Genomic DNA, 20000 nt, shown 5'->3' on the forward strand with positions numbered 1-20000 from the left:
ATTTTATCCGAGCGGGCGGGCGCCTCGAGAGGCGGACCGTCCGGGGCGACTCTCGGCCTGTGTTTTCGGAGCCGGCCGGGCCTCACGCTCCCTCCTTGGATGGACAACATTCGTAGTTGACACTTTGTGTCATTTTATCCGAGCGGGCGGGCGCCGCGAGGCGGACCGTCCGGGGCGACTCTCGGCCTGTGTTTAAGGAGCCGGCCGGGCATCACGCTCCTTCCTTGGATGGACAACATTCGCAGTTGACACTTTGTGTCATTTTATCCGAGCAGACGGGCGCCGCGAGGCGGACCGTCCGGGGCGACTCTCGGCCTGTGTTTTCGGAGCCGGCCGGGCATCACGCTCCCTCCTTGGATGGACAACATTCGTAGTTGACACTTTGTGTCATTTTATCCGAGCAGACGGGCGCCGCGAGGCGACCGTCCGGGGCGACTCTCGGCCTGTGTTTAAGGAGCCGGCCGGGCATCACGCTCCTTCCTTGGATGGACAACATTCGTAGTTGACACTTTGTGTCATTTTATCCGAGCGGGCGGGCGCCGCGAGGCGGACCGTCCGGGGCGACTCTCGGCCTGTGTTTAAGGAGCCGGCCGGGCATCACGCTCCTTCCTTGGATGGACAACATTCGCAGTTGACACTTTGTGTCATTTTATCCGAGCAGACGGGCGCCGCGAGGCGGACCGTCCGGGGCGACTCTCGGCCTGTGTTTTCGGAGCCGGCCGGGCATCACGCTCCCTCCTTGGATGGACAACATTCGTAGTTGACACTTTGTGTCATTTTATCCGAGCAGACGGGCGCCGCGAGGCGACCGTCCGGGGCGACTCTCGGCCTGTGTTTAAGGAGCCGGCCGGGCATCACGCTCCTTCCTTGGATGGACAACATTCGTAGTTGACACTTTGTGTCATTTTATCCGAGCGGGCGGGCGCCGCGAGGCGGACCGTCCGGGGCGACTCTCGGCCTGTGTTTAAGGAGCCGGCCGGGCATCACGCTCCTTCCTTGGATGGACAACATTCGCAGTTGACACTTTGTGTCATTTTATCCGAGCAGACGGGCGCCGCGAGGCGGACCGTCCGGGGCGACTCTCGGCCTGTGTTTTCGGAGCCGGCCGGGCATCACGCTCCCTCCTTGGATGGACAACATTCGTAGTTGACACATTGTGTCATTTTATCCGAGCAGACGGGCGCCGCGAGGCGGACCGTCCGGGGCGACTCTCGGCCTGTGTTTAAGGAGCCGGCCGGGCATCACGCTCCTTCCTTGGATGGACAACATTCGCAGTTGACACTTTGTGTCATTTTATCCGAGCAGACGGGCGCCGCGAGGCGGACCGTCCGGGGCGACTCTCGGCCTGTGTTTTCGGAGCCGGCCGGGCATCACGCTCCCTCCTTGGATGGACAACATTCGTAGTTGACACTTTGTGTCATTTTATCCGAGCAGACGGGCGCCGCGAGGCGGACCGTCCGGGGCGACTCTCGGCCTGTGTTTAAGGAGCCGGCCGGGCATCACGCTCCTTCCTTGGATGGACAACATTCGCAGTTGACACTTTGTGTCATTTTGTTCGGCCTGTGTTTAAGGAGGCGGCCGTCCTCCACTCGGTCCGTGTTTAAGGAGCGACACTCGCGCTCCGGTTCGGCCTGTATTTAGGGAGGCGGCCGTCCTCCGATTGGTCTGTGTTAAGGGCGACACTCTGTCCATGTTTGAGGAGCCTGGCCCTGACGCTCCTCTCCGGCCTGTGTTTAAGGAGGCGGCCGTCCTCCCCTTGGTCCGTGTTAAGGGCGACACTCGGTCCATGTTTGAGGAGCCTGGCCCTGACGCTCCTCTCCGGCCTGTGTTTAAGGAGGCGGCCGTCCTCCCCTTGGTCCGTGTTAAGGGCGACACTCGGTCCATGTTTGAGGAGCCTGGCCCTGACGCTCCTCTCCGGCCTGTGTTTAAGGAGGCGGCCGTCCTCCCCTTGGTCCGTGTTAAGGGCGACACTCGGTCCATGTTTGAGGAGCCTGGCCCTGACGCTCCTCTCCGGCCTGTGTTTAAGGAGGCGGCCGTCCTCCCCTTGGTCCGTGTTAAGGGCGACACTCGGTCCATGTTTGAGGAGCCTGGCCCTGACGCTCCTCTCCGGCCTGTGTTTAAGGAGGCGGCCGTCCTCCCCTTGGTCTGTGTTAAGGGCGACACTCGGTCCATGTTTGAGGAGCCTGGCCCTGACGCTCCTCTCCGGCCTGTGTTTAAGGAGGCGGCCGTCCTCCCCTTGGTCTGTGTTAAGGGCGACACTCGGTCCGTGTTTAAGGAGCGGCCCTCGCGCTCCGGTTCGGCCTGTATTTAGGGAGGCGGCCGTCCTCCGCTTGGTCTGTGTTAAGGGCGACACTCGGTCCGTGTTTAAGGAGCCGGCCCTGACGCTCCTCTTCGGCCTGTGTTTAAGGAGGCGGCCGTCCTCCACTTCCTTCCATGCACCACCACATTCGCAGTTGACACTTTGCCATTTTTTCAGAGAGGTGACACTTAGTCGTTTTTTCGAAAGTTGACACTTAGTCGTTTTTTCGAAAGTTGACACTTTGCCGTTTTTTCAGAGAGGCGACACTTAGTCGTTTTTTCGAAAGTTGACACTTAGCCGTTTTTTCGAAAGTTGACACTTAGCCGTTTTTTCGAAAGTTGACACTTAGCCGTTTTTTCGAAAGTTGACACTTAGTCACTTTTTCGCCACAGTGACACCTCCAGCGCGTGCCACGGCGCTTTTCAGGTCTTCTATCCGACCTTGTGCTGTCGAGGACGGCGTGTCCGACGCCGTGGGGAGACCAGCACCATCTCCTCCATACTCGTAAACGGGGTGCTTTGGAAAACGGGGGGAAAGTCGATGAGTACACTGACTACTGGGACCATTTCATTGTACTCTGGCGCACCTGAAGACCAAAAAAGGTACTGCACCTTAGCCCGGGTACCTCACCCCCTGGTACCTCGAGGAGAACTTAGAAAAATTTCGACAAATTTTTGGTGAGCTCCAGGGAGAGAGGCTGATTTTTCGCTTTTTGAGGCCGACCGCCGAACCGGCGCGGGGCGGACTCACAAGCCCCGCAGAGCCGTGGGCACTTAGTCGTTTTTTCAGAGAGGCGACACTTAGTCGTTTTTTCAGAGGCGACACTTAGTCGTTTTTTCGAAAGTTGACACTTAGCCGTTTTTTCGAAAGTCGACACTTAGCCGTTTTTTTGGAAAGTTGACACTTAGTCGTTTTTTCGAAAGTTGACACTTAGTCGTTTTTTCGCCACAATTGGCTCTGAGCTCCAGGGGGAGAGCCTGGTTTTGCCTTATTTCAGGCCGGCTGGGGAACCGGCGCGGGTCGGATGCACGAGCCCGGCAGAGCCGTGGGCACTTAGAAAATTTTCGCCGATTAAGCTGGGACCTCCAGGCGGAGACCGGCATTCCTCGTCCTCGGGGTTCGACCCAGGAACCGGCGCTGGGCAGACGCCGTAGCCACGCAGAGCCGTGGGCACTTAGAAAATATTCGCCAAGTTGGCTCTGAGCTCCAGGCGGAGAGGCTGGTTTTGCCTTATTTCAGGCCGGCTGGGGAACCGGCGCGGGTCGGATGCACGAGCCCGCAGAGCCGTGGGCACTTTGCCATTTTCTCAGAGTCGACACTTAGTCGTTTTTTCAGAGAGGCGACACTCTGTCGTTTTTTCGAAAGTTGACACTTTGCCGTTTTTTCAGAGAGGCGACACTTAGCCGTTTTTTCGAAAGTTGACACTTAGCCGTTTTTTCGAAAGTCGACACTTAGCCGTTTTTTCAGAGATGTGACACTTTGCCGTTTTTTCGAAAGTCGACACTTAGCCGTTTTTTCAGAGATGTGACACTTAGAAACTTTTTGCCAAGTTGGCTGTGAGCTCCAGGAGGAGACCGTTATTTTTCGTCATTCGAGGCCGACTGCGGAACCGGCGCTGGGCGGACGCCAAAGCTCGGCAGGGCCGTGGGCACTTAGAAACTTTTTGCCAAGTTGGCTGTGAGCTCCAGGAGGAGACCGTTATTTTTCGTCATTCGAGGCCGACTGCGGAACCGGCGCTGAGCGGACGCCAAAGCTCGGCAGGGCCGTGGGCACTTAGAAACTTTTTGCCAAGTTGGCTGTGAGCTCCAGGAGGAGACCGTTATTTTTCGTCATTCGAGGCCGACTGCGGAACCGGCGCTGGGCGGACGCCAAAGCTCGGCAGGGCCGTGGGCACTTAGAAACTTTTTGCCAAGTTGGCTGTGAGCTCCAGGAGGAGACCGTTATTTTTCGTCATTCGAGGCCGACTGCGGAACCGGCGCTGGGCGGACGCCAAAGCTCGGCAGGGCCGTGGGCACTTAGAAACTTTTTGCCAAGTTGGCTGTGAGCTCCAGGAGGAGACCGTTATTTTTCGTCATTCGAGGCCGACTGCGGAACCGGCGCTGGGCGGACGCCAAAGCTCGGCAGGGCCGTGGGCACTTAGAAACTTTTTGCCAAGTTGGCTGTGAGCTCCAGGAGGAGACCGTTATTTTTCGTCATTCTAGGCCGGCTGCAGAACCGGCGCGGGTCGGATGCACGAGCCCGCAGAGCCGTGGGCACTTTGCCACTTTTTGCCAAGTTGGCTGTGAGCTCCAGGAGGAGACCGTTATTTTTCGTCATTCGAGGCCGACTGCGGAACCGGCGCTGAGCGGACGCCAAAGCTCGGCAGGGCCGTGGGCACTTAGAAACTTTTTGCCAAGTTGGCTGTGAGCTCCAGGAGGAGACCGTTATTTTTCGTCATTCGAGGCCGACTGCGGAACCGGCGCTGAGCGGACGCCAAAGCTCGGCAGGGCCGTGGGCACTTAGAAACTTTTTGCCAAGTTGGCTGTGAGCTCCAGGAGGAGACCGTTATTTTTCGTCATTCGAGGCCGACTGCGGAACCGGCGCTGGGCGGACGCCAAAGCTCGGCAGGGCCGTGGGCACTTAGAAACTTTTTGCCAAGTTGGCTGTGAGCTCCAGGAGGAGACCGTTATTTTTCGTCATTCGAGGCCGACTGCGGAACCGGCGCTGGGCGGACGCCAAAGCTCGGCAGGGCCGTGGGCACTTAGAAACTTTTTGCCAAGTTGGCTGTGAGCTCCAGGAGGAGACCGTTATTTTTCGTCATTCTAGGCCGGCTGCAGAACCGGCGCGGGTCGGATGCACGAGCCCGCAGAGCCGTGGGCACTTTGCCACTTTTTCGCCACAATTGGCTGTGAGCTCCAGGAGGAGACCGTTATTTTTCGTCATTCTAGGCCGGTTGCAGAACCGGCGCGGCTCGGATGCACGAGCCCGCAGAGCCGTGGGCACTTAGAAAATTTTCAGAGAGGCGACACTTTGCCATTTTTTCAGAGAGGTGACACTTAGTCGTTTTTTCGAAAGTTGACACTTAGCCGTTTTTTCGAAAGTTGACACTTAGTCGTTTTTTCGAAAGTTGACACTTAGTCGTTTTTTCGCCAAAGTGCCCACCTCCAGCGCGTGCCACGGCGCTTTCCAGGTCTTCTATCCGACCTTGTGCTGTCGAGGACGGCGTGTCCGACGCCGTGGGGAGACCAGCACCATCTCCTCCATACTCGTAAACGAGGTGCTTTGGAAAACGGGGGGAAAGTCGATGAGTACACTGACTACTGGGACCATTTCATTGTACTCTGGCGCACCTGAAGACCAAAAAAGGTACTGCACCTTAGCCCGGGTACCTCACCCCCTGGTACCTCGAGGAGAACTTAGAAAAATTTCGACAAATTTTTGGTGAGCTCCAGGGAGAGAGGCTGATTTTTTGCTTTTTGAGGCCGACCGCCGAACCGGCGCGGGGCGGACTCACAAGCCCCGCAGAGCCGTGGGCACTTAGTCGTTTTTTCGAAAGTTGACACTTAGCCGTTTTTTCGAAAGTTGACACTTAGCCGTTTTTTCGAAAGTCGACACTTAGCCGTTTTTTCGAAAGTTGACACTTAGTCGTTTTTTCGCCGATTTTGCTGGGACCTCCAGGCGAGGACCGGCGTTTTTCGTCTTCCGGGTCCGACCCGGGAACCAGCGCCGAGCGGACACATTCGCTCGCTAGTGCCGTTGGCACTTAGAAAATTTTTCGTTTGTCATGAGCTCCGGGCGGAGACCGGCGTTTTTCGTCTTCCGGGTTCGACCCGGGAACCAGCGCCGAGCGGACACATTCGCTCGCTAGTGCCGTTGGCACTTAGAAAATTTTTCGTTTGTCATGAGCTCCGGGCGGAGACCGGCGTTTTTCGTCTTCCGGGTTCGACCCGGGAACCAGCGCCGAGCGGACACATTCGCTCGCTAGTGCCGTTGGCACTTAGAAAATTTTTCGTTTGTCATGAGCTCCGGGCGGAGACCGGCGTTTTTCGTCTTCCGGGTCCGACCCGGGAACCAGCGCCGAGCGGACACATTCGCTCGCTAGTGCCGTTGGCACTTAGAAAATTTTTCGTTTGTCATGAGCTCCGGGCGGAGACCGGCGTTTTTCGTCTTCCGGGTTCGACCCGGGAACCAGCGCCGAGCGGACACATTCGCTCGCTAGTGCCGTTGGCACTTAGAAAATTTTTCGTTTGTCATGAGCTCCGGGCGAGGACCGGCGTTTTTCGTCTTCCGGGTTCGACCCGGGAACCAGCGCCGAGCGGACACATTCGCTCGCTAGTGCCGTTGGCACTTAGAAAATTTTTCGTTTGTCATGAGCTCCGGGCGGAGAGCGGCGTTTTTCGTCTTCCGGGTTCGACCCGGGAACCAGCGCCGAGCGGACACATTCGCTCGCTAGTGCCGTTGGCACTTAGAAAATTTTTCGTTTGTCATGAGCTCCGGGCGAGGACCGGCGTTTTTCGTCTTCCGGGTTCGACCCGGGAACCAGCGCCGAGCGGACACATTCGCTCGCTAGTGCCGTTGGCACTTAGAAAATTTTTCGTTTGTCATGAGCTCCGGGCGAGGACCGGCGTTTTTCGTCTTCCGGGTTCGACCCGGGAACCAGCGCCGAGCGGACACATTCGCTCGCTAGTGCCGTTGGCACTTAGAAAATTTTTCGTTTGTCATGAGCTCCGGGCGGAGAGCGGCGTTTTTCGTCTTCCGGGTTCGACCCGGGAACCAGCGCCGAGCGGACACATTCGCTCGCTAGTGCCGTTGGCACTTAGAAAATTTTTCGTTTGTCATGAGCTCCGGGCGAGGACCGGCGTTTTTCGTCTTCCGGGTTCGACCCGGGAACCAGCGCCGAGCGGACACATTCGCTCGCTAGTGCCGTTGGCACTTAGAAAATTTTTCGTTTGTCATGAGCTCCGGGCGGAGAGCGGCGTTTTTCGTCTTCCGGGTTCGACCCGGGAACCAGCGCCGAGCGGACACATTCGCTCGCTAGTGCCGTTGGCACTTAGAAAATTTTTCGTTTGTCATGAGCTCCGGGCGAGGACCGGCGTTTTTCGTCTTCCGGGTTCGACCCGGGAACCAGCGCCGAGCGGACACATTCGCTCGCTAGTGCCGTTGGCACTTAGAAAATTTTTCGTTTGTCATGAGCTCCGGGCGGAGACCGGCATTTTTCGTCATTCGAGGCCGACGGGGGAACCAGCCGGAGCGGACACGTTTGCTCGGAAGAGCCGTTGGCACTTAGAAAAAATTCCGTGTCTCGTGAGCTCCAGGGGGGACAGGCTGGTTTTATTCATCCGTAGCCGACATGGGAACCAGCGCGGAGCGGATTGGTGTTGCGCTGCCATATACCTCATCTCTCTCAGGAGTCCCCCCCTTATACGTGCCGATGGTGTTTTGGAAAACGGGGGGTAACTGGATGAGTACACTGACTAGGGGGACCAAGTACACTATGAGCCCCTGGTACCTAAAATGGAAGTATAGAGGGAGACTTTCGGGCAAGATCACGCCGTGTTAGGCTTCCAGGACCTCGGCTAAGCAATTTTAACGGGTCGCCCGGTTCTTTTTTGATCCAGCCCGGTTCTTTTTTTTATCCAGCCTGGTTCTTTTTACACTTCCAGCTGGAGCTCGGGAGCGGCTTTTTGCACAAGAACACGCCGTGTTAGGCTTCCAGGACCTCGGCTAAGCAATTTTAACGGGTCGCCCGGTTCTTTTTTGATCCAGCCCGGTTCTTTTTTTTATCCAGCCCGGTTCTTTTCACACTTCCAGCTGGAGCTCGGCAGCGGCTATTTGCACAAGATCACGCCGGGTTAGGCTTCCAGGACCTCGGCTAAGCAATTTTAACGGGTCGCCCGGTTCTTTTTTTGATCCAGCCCGGTTCTTTTTTTATCCAGCCCGGTTCTTTTTACACTTCCAGCTGGAGCTCGGGAGCGGCTTTTTGCACAAGATCACGCCGTGTTAGGCTTCCAGGACCTCGGCTAAGCAATTTTAACGGGTCGCCCGGTTCTTTTTTGATCCAGCCCGGTTCTTTTTTTTATCCAGCCCGGTTCTTTTCACACTTCCAGCTGGAGCTCGGCAGCGGCTATTTGCACAAGATCACGCCGGGTTAGGCTTCCAGGACCTCGGCTAAGCAATTTTAACGGGCCGCCCGGTTCTTTTTTTTATCCAGCCCGGTTCTTTTTACACTTCCAGCTGGAGCTCGGGAGCGGCTTTTTGCACAAGATCACGCCGTGTTAGGCTTCCAGGACCTCGGCTAAGCAATTTTAACGGGTCGCCCGGTTCTTTTTTGATCCAGCCCGGTTCTTTTTTTTATCCAGCCTGGTTCTTTTTACACTTCCAGCTGGAGCTCGGGAGCGGCTTTTTGCACAAGAACACGCCGTGTTAGGCTTCCAGGACCTCGGCTAAGCAATTTTAACGGGTCGCCCGGTTCTTTTTTTTATCCAGCCCGGTTCTTTTTTTATCCAGCCCGGTTCTTTTTACACTTCCAGCTGGAGCTCGGGAGCGGCTTTTTGCACAAGATCACGCCGTGTTAGGCTTCCAGGACCTCGGCTAAGCAATTTTAACGGGTCGCCCGGTTCTTTTTTGATCCAGCCCGGTTCTTTTTTTTATCCAGCCTGGTTCTTTTTACACTTCCAGCTGGAGCTCGGGAGCGGCTTTTTGCACAAGAACACGCCGTGTTAGGCTTCCAGGACCTCGGCTAAGCAATTTTAACGGGTCGCCCGGTTCTTTTTTGATCCAGCCCGGTTCTTTTTTTTATCCAGCCCGGTTCTTTTCACACTTCCAGCTGGAGCTCGGCAGCGGCTATTTGCACAAGATCACGCCGGGTTAGGCTTCCAGGACCTCGGCTAAGCAATTTTAACGGGTCGCCCGGTTCTTTTTTTGATCCAGCCCGGTTCTTTTTTTATCCAGCCCGGTTCTTTTTACACTTCCAGCTGGAGCTCGGGAGCGGCTTTTTGCACAAGATCACGCCGTGTTAGGCTTCCAGGACCTCGGCTAAGCAATTTTAACGGGTCGCCCGGTTCTTTTTTGATCCAGCCCGGTTCTTTTTTTTATCCAGCCCGGTTCTTTTCACACTTCCAGCTGGAGCTCGGCAGCGGCTATTTGCACAAGATCACGCCGGGTTAGGCTTCCAGGACCTCGGCTAAGCAATTTTAACGGGTCGCCCGGTTCTTTTTTGATCCAGCCCGGTTCTTTTTTTTATCCAGCCTGGTTCTTTTTACACTTCCAGCTGGAGCTCGGGAGCGGCTTTTTGCACAAGAACACGCCGTGTTAGGCTTCCAGGACCTCGGCTAAGCAATTTTAACGGGTCGCCCGGTTCTTTTTTTTATCCAGCCCGGTTCTTTTTTTATCCAGCCCGGTTCTTTTTACACTTCCAGCTGGAGCTCGGGAGCGGCTTTTTGCACAAGATCACGCCGTGTTAGGCTTCCAGGACCTCGGCTAAGCAATTTTAACGGGTCGCCCGGTTCTTTTTTGATCCAGCCCGGTTCTTTTTTTTATCCAGCCTGGTTCTTTTTACACTTCCAGCTGGAGCTCGGGAGCGGCTTTTTGCACAAGAACACGCCGTGTTAGGCTTCCAGGACCTCGGCTAAGCAATTTTAACGGGTCGCCCGGTTCTTTTTTGATCCAGCCCGGTTCTTTTTTTTATCCAGCCCGGTTCTTTTCACACTTCCAGCTGGAGCTCGGCAGCGGCTATTTGCACAAGATCACGCCGGGTTAGGCTTCCAGGACCTCGGCTAAGCAATTTTAACGGGTCGCCCGGTTCTTTTTTTGATCCAGCCCGGTTCTTTTTTTATCCAGCCCGGTTCTTTTTACACTTCCAGCTGGAGCTCGGGAGCGGCTTTTTGCACAAGATCACGCCGTGTTAGGCTTCCAGGACCTCGGCTAAGCAATTTTAACGGGTCGCCCGGTTCTTTTTTGATCCAGCCCGGTTCTTTTTTTTATCCAGCCCGGTTCTTTTCACACTTCCAGCTGGAGCTCGGCAGCGGCTATTTGCACAAGATCACGCCGGGTTAGGCTTCCAGGACCTCGGCTAAGCAATTTTAACGGGTCGCCCGGTTCTTTTTTGATCCAGCCCGGTTCTTTTTTTTATCCAGCCCGGTTCTTTTCACACTTCCAGCTGGAGCTCGGGAGCGGCTTTTTGCACAAGATCACGCCGTGTTAGGCTTCCAGGACCTCGGCTAAGCAATTTTAACGGGTCGCCCGGTTCTTTTTTGATCCAGCCCGGTTCTTTTTTTTATCCAGCCCGGTTCTTTTCACACTTCCAGCTGGAGCTCGGCAGCGGCTATTTGCACAAGATCACGCCGGGTTAGGCTTCCAGGACCTCGGCTAAGCAATTTTAACGGGTCGCCCGGTTCTTTTTTGATCCAGCCCGGTTCTTTTTTTTATCCAGCCCGGTTCTTTTCACACTTCCAGCTGGAGCTCGGCAGCGGCTATTTGCACAAGATCACGCCGGGTTAGGCTTCCAGGACCTCGGCTAAGCAATTTTAACGGGTCGCCCGGTTCTTTTTTGATCCAGCCCGGTTCTTTTTTTTATCCAGCCCGGTTCTTTTCACACTTCCAGCTGGAGCTCGGCAGCGGCTATTTGCACAAGATCACGCCGGGTTAGGCTTCCAGGACCTCGGCTAAGCAATTTTAACGGGTCGCCCGGTTCTTTTTTGATCCAGCCCGGTTCTTTTTTTTATCCAGCCCGGTTCTTTTCACACTTCCAGCTGGAGCTCGGCAGCGGCTATTTGCACAAGATCACGCCGGGTTAGGCTTCCAGGACCTCGGCTAAGCAATTTTAACGGGTCGCCCGGTTCTTTTTTGATCCAGCCCGGTTCTTTTTTTTATCCAGCCTGGTTCTTTTTACACTTCCAGCTGGAGCTCGGGAGCTGCTTTTTGCACAAGATCACGCCGTGTTAGGCTTCCAGGACCTCGGCTAAGCAATTTTAACGGGTCGCCCGGTTCTTTTTTTGATCCAGCCCGGTTCTTTTTTTATCCAGCCCGGTTCTTTTTACACTTCCAGCTGGAGCTCAGCAGCGGCTTTTTGCACAAGATCACGCCGGGTTAGGCTTCCAGGACCTCGGCTAAGCAATTTTAACGGGTCGCCCGGTTCTTTTTTTGATCCAGCCCGGTTCTTTTTTTATCCAGCCCGGTTCTTTTTACACTTCCAGCTGGAGCTCGGGAGCGGCTTTTTGCACAAGATCACGCCGTGTTAGGCTTCCAGGACCTCGGCTAAGCAATTTTAATGGGCCGCCCGGTTCTTTTTTGATCCAGCCCGGTTCTTTTTTTATCCAGCCCGGTTCTTTTTACACTTCCAGCTGGAGCTCGGGAGCGGCTTTTTGCACAAGATCACGCCGTGTTAGGCTTCCAGGACCTCGGCTAAGCAATTTTAATGGGCCGCCCGGTTCTTTTTTTATCCAGCCCGGTTCTTTTTTTATCCAGCCCGGTTCTTTTTACACTTCCAGCTGGAGCTCGGGAGCGGCTTTTTGCACAAGATCACGCCGTGTTAGGCTTCCAGGACCTCGGCTAAGCAATTTTAACGGGTCGCCCGGTTCTTTTTTGATCCAGCCCGGTTCTTTTTTTTATCCAGCCTGGTTCTTTTTACACTTCCAGCTGGAGCTCGGGAGCGGCTTTTTGCACAAGAACACGCCGTGTTAGGCTTCCAGGACCTCGGCTAAGCAATTTTAACGGGTCGCCCGGTTCTTTTTTGATCCAGCCCGGTTCTTTTTCCACTTCCAGCTGGAGCTCAGCAGCGGCTTTTTGCACAAGATCACGCCGGGTTAGGCTTCCAGGACCTCGGCTAAGCACTTCTAACGGGTCGCCCGGTTCTTTTTTTGAACCAGCCCGGTTCTTTTTACACTTCCAGCTGGAGCTCAGCAGCGGCTTTTTGCACAAGATCACGCCGGGTTAGGGTTCCAGGACCTCGGCTAAGCAATTTTAACGGGCCGCCCGGTTCTTTTTTTGATCCAGCCCGGTTCTTTTTACACTTCCAGCTGGAGCTCAGCAGCGGCTTTTTGCACAAGATCACGCCGGGTTAGGCTTCCAGGACCTCGGCTAAGCACTTCTAACGGGCCCTGGTCCACCCCTGCCAGCGCATTTCAAAACTTGGCATTAATTTCGACCTAAGAGACGAAGTCTGATTTTTTTCTACCACTTGGGCGGCCTTTTTGCACCCAGAACACCCGCACCGGCACCATAAATTCGAAGGGTGCCGAGTGCGTCGGCGCAGATTCTGCGACGGAGTGACACTTCCCTCTTGTGGACATTCGGCGGTAGGTGAAATGCGCACTCGGTCTTCTCTTTTCTTTTCCTTCCAGTGAAACTTTGGCAACATTCTGCGAGCTGCTGGCTTCCAGAACCTCGGCCAAGCAGGTGGAGGATTTTTTTCCACTTCCAGCTGGAGGTGAGGAGGGACTTTTTGGGCAAGATCACGCCGACTTAGCAAGCAAGGTGGAAGTGCCAGCATGCAGTGGCTGGAAGTGTGGATGTGGAGCTCCAGCACCCTCCCTGCCTATGGAAGTGTGGAGCTCCAGCACCCTCCCTGCCTATGGAAGTGTGGAGCTCCAGCACCCTCCCTGCCTATGGAAGTGTGGAGCTCCAGCACCCTCCCTGCCTATGGAAGTGTGGAGCTCCAGCACCCTCCCTGCCTATGGAAGTGTGGAGCTCCAGCACCCTCCCTGCCTATGGAAGTGTGGAGCTCCAGCACCCTCCCTGCCTATGGAAGTGTGGAGCTCCAGCACCCTCCCTGCCTATGGAAGTGTGGAGCTCCAGCACCCTCCCTGCCTATGGAAGTGTGGAGCTCCAGCACCCTCCCTGCCTATGGAAGTGTGGAGCTCCAGCACCCTCCCTGCCTATGGAAGTGTGGAGCTCCAGCACCCTCCCTGCCTATGGAAGTGTGGAGCTCCAGCACCCTCCCTGCCTATGGAAGTGTGGAGCTCCAGCACCCTCCCTGCCTATGGAAGTGTGGAGCTCCAGCACCCTCCCTGCCTATGGAAGTGTGGAGCTCCAGCACCCTCCCTGCCTATGGAAGTGTGGAGCTCCAGCACCCTCCCTGCCTATGGAAGTGTGGAGCTCCAGCACCCTCCCTGCCTATGGAAGTGTGGAGCTCCAGCACCCTCCCTGCCTATGGAAGTGTGGAGCTCCAGCACCCTCCCTGCCTATGGAAGTGTGGAGCTCCAGCACCCTCCCTGCCTATGGAAGTGTGGAGCTCCAGCACCCTCCCTGCCTATGGAAGTGTGGAGCTCCAGCACCCTCCCTGCCTATGGAAGTGTGGAGCTCCAGCACCCTCCCTGCCTATGGAAGTGTGGAGCTCCAGCACCCTCCCTGCCTATGGAAGTGTGGAGCTCCAGCACCCTCCCTGCCTATGGAAGTGTGGAGCTCCAGCACCCTCCCTGCCTATGGAAGTGTGGAGCTCCAGCACCCTCCCTGCCTATGGAAGTGTGGAGCTCCAGCACCCTCCCTGCCTATGGAAGTGTGGAGCTCCAGCACCCTCCCTGCCTATGGAAGTGTGGAGCTCCAGCACCCTCCCTGCCTATGGAAGTGTGGAGCTCCAGCACCCTCCCTGCCTATGGAAGTGTGGAGCTCCAGCACCCTCCCTGCCTATGGAAGTGTGGAGCTCCAGCACCCTCCCTGCCTATGGAAGTGTGGAGCTCCAGCACCCTCCCTGCCTATGGAAGTGTGGAGCTCCAGCACCCTCCCTGCCTATGGAAGTGTGGAGCTCCAGCACCCTCCCTGCCTATGGAAGTGTGGAGCTCCAGCACCCTCCCTGCCTATGGAAGTGTGGAGCTCCAGCACCCTCCCTGCCTATGGAAGTGTGGAGCTCCAGCACCCTCCCTGCCTATGGAAGTGTGGAGCTCCAGCACCCTCCCTGCCTATGGAAGTGTGGAGCTCCAGCACCCTCCCTGCCTATGGAAGTGTGGAGCTCCAGCACCCTCCCTGCCTATGGAAGTGTGGAGCTCCAGCACCCTCCCTGCCTATGGAAGTGTGGAGCTCCAGCACCCTCCCTGCCTATGGAAGTGTGGAGCTCCAGCACCCTCCCTGCCTATGGAAGTGTGGAGCTCCAGCACCCTCCCTGCCTATGGAAGTGTGGAGCTCCAGCACCCTCCCTGCCTATGGAAGTGTGGAGCTCCAGCACCCTCCCTGCCTATGGAAGTGTGGAGCTCCAGCACCCTCCCTGCCTATGGAAGTGTGGAGCTCCAGCACCCTCCCTGCCTATGGAAGTGTGGAGCTCCAGCACCCTCCCTGCCTATGGAAGTGTGGAGCTCCAGCACCCTCCCTGCCTATGGAAGTGTGGAGCTCCAGCACCCTCCCTGCCTATGGAAGTGTGGAGCTCCAGCACCCTCCCTGCCTATGGAAGTGTGGAGCTCCAGCACCCTCCCTGCCTATGGAAGTGTGGAGCTCCAGCACCCTCCCTGCCTATGGAAGTGTGGAGCTCCAGCACCCTCCCTGCCTATGGAAGTGTGGAGCTCCAGCACCCTCCCTGCCTATGGAAGTGTGGAGCTCCAGCACCCTCCCTGCCTATGGAAGTGTGGAGCTCCAGCACCCTCCCTGCCTATGGAAGTGTGGAGCTCCAGCACCCTCCCTGCCTATGGAAGTGTGGAGCTCCAGCACCCTCCCTGCCTATGGAAGTGTGGAGCTCCAGCACCCTCCCTGCCTATGGAAGTGTGGAGCTCCAGCACCCTCCCTGCCTATGGAAGTGTGGAGCTCCAGCACCCTCCCTGCCTATGGAAGTGTGGAGCTCCAGCACCCTCCCTGCCTATGGAAGTGTGGAGCTCCAGCACCCTCCCTGCCTATGGAAGTGTGGAGCTCCAGCACCCTCCCTGCCTATGGAAGTGTGGAGCTCCAGCACCCTCCCTGCCTATGGAAGTGTGGAGCTCCAGCACCCTCCCTGCCTATGGAAGTGTGGAGCTCCAGCACCCTCCCTGCCTATGGAAGTGTGGAGCTCCAGCACCCTCCCTGCCTATGGAAGTGTGGAGCTCCAGCACCCTCCCTGCCTATGGAAGTGTGGAGCTCCAGCACCCTCCCTGCCTATGGAAGTGTGGAGCTCCAGCACCCTCCCTGCCTATGGAAGTGTGGAGCTCCAGCACCCTCCCTGCCTATGGAAGTGTGGAGCTCCAGCACCCTCCCTGCCTATGGAAGTGTGGAGCTCCAGCACCCTCCCTGCCTATGGAAGTGTGGAGCTCCAGCACCCTCCCTGCCTATGGAAGTGTGGAGCTCCAGCACCCTCCCTGCCTATGGAAGTGTGGAGCTCCAGCACCCTCCCTGCCTATGGAAGTGTGGAGCTCCAGCACCCTCCCTGCCTATGGAAGTGTGGAGCTCCAGCACCCTCCCTGCCTATGGAAGTGTGGAGCTCCAGCACCCTCCCTGCCTATGGAAGTGTGGAGCTCCAGCACCCTCCCTGCCTATGGAAGAGCCACCTCCGCGGGCATGCTGCTCAACCACGCCGGCCCAGAGTTCCAGCCGCTCGGCTACACTCTCTCACAAGCCCCGCCTGGAGCTCCCCAGCCCGCCCCTGGTACCTCAACTACCGAGGCCAGCCGCTCGACCAGGCCGGCCCAGAGTTCCAGCCGCTCGGCTTCACTCTCTCACAAGCCCCGCCTGGAGCTCCCCAGCCCGCCCCTGGTACCTCAACTACCGAGGCCAGCCGCTCGACCAGGCCGGCCGAGAGTTCCAGCCGCTCGGCTTCACTCTCTCACAAGACCCGCCTGGAGCTCCCCGCCCCACCCCTGGTACCTCAACTACCGAGGCCAGCCGCTCGACCACGCCGGCGCAGAGTTCCAGCCGCTCGGATAAGCTCTGTCACTCACCCGCCGCGCAGCCACCGGTAACGGGGAAATGTCGCCGCCTGGCGGACACGCCGTTGTAAATGAATGGGCTTTCGCACTTAGTGCAATTTTCGCCAACTCTCTGACTGGAGCTATGGAAGTATGGAGCTATGGAGCCACCAGCCACCCAGGCTGGAGCTATGGAGCCATGGAGCTCTGGTGCTATGGAGCTCTGGAGGTATGGAGCTATGGAGCTATGGAGCTATGGAGCTATGGAGCCCTGGAGCTCTGGAGGTATGGAGCTATGGTGCTATGGAGCTCTGAAGCCATGGAGCTCTGGTGCTATGGAGCTCTGGAGCTCTGGAGGTATGGAGCTCTGGAGGTATGGAGCTATGGAGCCCTGGAGCCCTGGAGCTATGGAGCCCTGGAGCTATGGAGCCCTGGAGCCCTGGAGCTATGGAGCCCTGGAGCTATGGAGCTATGGAGCCCTGGAGCTATGGAGCTATGGAGCTCTGGTGCTATGGAGCTATGGAGCTCTGGTGCTATGGAGCTATGGAGCTCTGGTGCTATGGAGCTATGGAGCTCTGGTGCTATGGAGCTATGGAGCTCTGGTGCTATGGAGCTATGGAGCTCTGGTGCTATGGAGCTATGGAGCTCTGGTGCTATGGAGCTATGGAGCTCTGGTGCTATGGAGCTATGGAGCTCTGGTGCTATGGAGCTATGGAGCTATGGAGCTCTGGTGCTATGGAGCTATGGAGCTCTGGTGCTATGGAGCTATGGAGCTCTGGTGCTATGGAGCTATGGAGCTCTGGTGCTATGGAGCTCTGGTGCTATGGAGCTATGGAGCTCTGGTGCTATGGAGCTCTGGAGCTCTGGAGGTATGGAGCTATGGAGCCACCAGCCAGCACCCTCCGTGGCTGGATCAATGGAAGTGTTTTAGGTACCAGGCAGCCAAAGGGCCGAGGCCTCACGCTCGACCACGCCGGCGCAGAGTTCCAGCCGCTCGGATAAGCTCTGTCACTCACCCGCCGCGCAGCCACCGGTAACGGGGAAATGTCGCCGCCTTGTGGACACGCCGTTGTAAATGAATGGGCTTTCGCACTTAGTGCAATTTTAGCCAACTCTCTGACTGGAGCTATGGAAGTATGGAGCTATGGAGCCACCAGCCACCCAGGCTGGAGCTATGGAGCTATGGAGCTCTGGTGCTATGGAGCTATGGAGCTCTGGTGCTATGGAGCTATGGAGCTCTGGTGCTATGGAGCTATGGAGCTCTGGTGCTATGGAGCTATGGAGCTCTGGTGCTATGGAGCTATGGAGCTCTGGTGCTATGGAGCTATGGAGCTCTGGTGCTATGGAGCTATGGAGCTCTGGTGCTATGGAGCTATGGAGCTCTGGTGCTATGGAGCTATGGAGCTATGGAGCTCTGGTGCTATGGAGCTATGGAGCTCTGGTGCTATGGAGCTATGGAGCTCTGGTGCTATGGAGCTATGGAGCTCTGGTGCTATGGAGCTCTGGTGCTATGGAGCTATGGAGCTCTGGTGCTATGGAGCTCTGGAGCTCTGGAGGTATGGAGCTATGGAGCCACCAGCCAGCACCCTCCGTGGCTGGATCAATGGAAGTGTTTTAGGTACCAGGCAGCCAAAGGGCCGAGGCCTCACGCTCGACCACGCCGGCGCAGAGTTCCAGCCGCTCGGATAAGCTCTGTCACTCACCCGCCGCGCAGCCACCGGTAACGGGGAAATGTCGCCGCCTTGTGGACACGCCGTTGTAAATGAATGGGCTTTCGCACTTAGTGCAATTTTAGCCAACTCTCTGACTGGAGCTATGGAAGTATGGAGCTATGGAGCCACCAGCCACCCAGGCTGGAGCTATGGAGCTATGGAGCTCTGGTGCTATGGAGCTATGGAGCTCTGGTGCTATGGAGCTATGGAGCTCTGGTGCTATGGAGCTATGGAGCTCTGGTGCTATGGAGCTATGGAGCTCTGGTGCTATGGAGCTATGGAGCTCTGGTGCTATGGAGCTATGGAGCTCTGGTGCTATGGAGCTATGGAGCTCTGGTGCTATGGAGCTATGGAGCTCTGGTGCTATGGAGCTATGGAGCTCTGGTGCTATGGAGCTATGGAGCTCTGGTGCTATGGAGCTATGGAGCTATGGAGCTCTGGTGCTATGGAGCTATGGAGCTCTGGTGCTATGGAGCTATGGAGCTCTGGTGCTATGGAGCTATGGAGCTCTGGTGCTATGGAGCTCTGGTGCTATTGAGCTATGGAGCTCTGGTGCTATGGAGCTCTGGAGCTCTGGAGGTATGGAGGTATGGAGCTATGGAGCCACCAGCCAGCACCCTCCGTGGCTGGATCAATGGAAGTGTTTTAGGTACCAGGCAGCCAAAGGGCCGAGGCCTCACGCTCGACCACGCCGGCGCAGAGTTCCAGCCGCTCGGATAAGCTCTGTCACTCACCCGCCGCGCAGCCACCGGTAACGGGGAAATGTCGCCGCCTTGTGGACACGCCGTTGTAAATGAATGGGCTTTCGCACTTAGTGCAATTTTAGCACACTCTCTGACTGGAGCTATGGAAGTATGGAGCTATGGAGCCACCAGCCACCCAGGCTGGAGCTATGGAGCTATGGAGGTATGGAGCTATGGAGCCCTGGAGCTATGGAGCTATGGAGCCCTGGAGCCCTGGAGCTATGGAGCCCTGGAGCCCTGGAGCTATGGAGCTATGGAGCCCTGGAGCTATGGAGCTATGGAGCTCTGGTGCTATGGAGCTATGGAGCTATGGAGCCACCAGCCAGCACCCTCCGTGGCTGGATCAATGGAAGTGTTTTAGGTACCAGGCAGCCAAAGGGCCGAGGCCTCACGCTCGACCACGCCGGCGCAGAGTTCCAGCCGCTCGGATAAGCTCTGTCACTCACCCGCCGCGCAGCCACCGGTAACGGGGAAATGTCGCCGCCTGGCGGACACGCCGTTGTAAATGAATGGGCTTTCGCACTTAGTGCAATTTTAGCCAACTCCGTGGCTGCAAGTATGGAAGTATGGAGCTATGGAGCCACCAGCCAGCACCCTCCGCGGCTGGAGCTATGGAAGTATGGAGCTATGGAGCTCTGGGGCTATGGAAGTATGGAGCTCTGGGGCTATGGAGCTCCGGGGCTATGGAGCTCCGGGGCTATGGAGCTCCGGGGCTATGGAGCTCCGGGGCTATGGAGCTCCGGGGCTATGGAGCTCCGGGGCTATGGAGCTCCGGGGCTATGGAGCTATGGAGCTCCGGGGCTATGGAGCTCCGGGGCTATGGAGCTATGGAGCTCCGGGGCTATGGAGCTCCGGGGCTATGGAGCTCCGGGGCTATGGAGCTATGGAGCTCCGGGGCTATGGAGCTCCGGGGCTATGGAGCTCCGGGGCTATGGAGCTATGGAGCTCCGGGGCTATGGAGCTCCGGGGCTATGGAGCTCCGGGGCTATGGAGCTCTGGAGCTATGGAAGTATGGATGATCCAGCACCCTCCGTGGCTGACCGCTGGTGCTCGGGGCCGGTGAACTCGGCACCCGCCTCCGGCGGGTGCCTCGGTGACCGCCGTCGCTTGGGGCCAGTGAACTCGGCACCCGCCTTCGGCGGGTGCCTCGGTGACCGGTTGTCGCTTGGGGCCAGTGAACTCGGCACCCGCCTTCGGCGGGTGCCTCGGTGACCGGTTGTCGCTTGGGGCCGGTGAACTCGGCACCCGCCTTCGGCGGGTGCCTCGGTGACCGGTTGTCGCTTGGGGCCGGTGAACTCGGCACCCGCCTTCGGCGGGTGCCTCGGTGACCGGTTGTCGCTTGGGGCCGGTGAACTCGGCACCCGCCTTCGGCGGGTGCCTCGGTGGCGGTCGGGGTTGGTGCTTGGGGACCGGCTTCGCTTCTGGAAGTCTGGGGGAGGCGGTCTGGTGGTGGTGGCCGACGTTGATGGTG

This window comes from Syngnathus leptorhynchus, unplaced genomic scaffold, assembly GCF_054491065.1.
Source record: "Syngnathus leptorhynchus isolate UIUO unplaced genomic scaffold, UIUO_Slep HiC_scaffold_100, whole genome shotgun sequence".
In the NCBI taxonomy this organism is placed as follows: Eukaryota; Metazoa; Chordata; class Actinopteri; order Syngnathiformes; family Syngnathidae; genus Syngnathus; species Syngnathus leptorhynchus.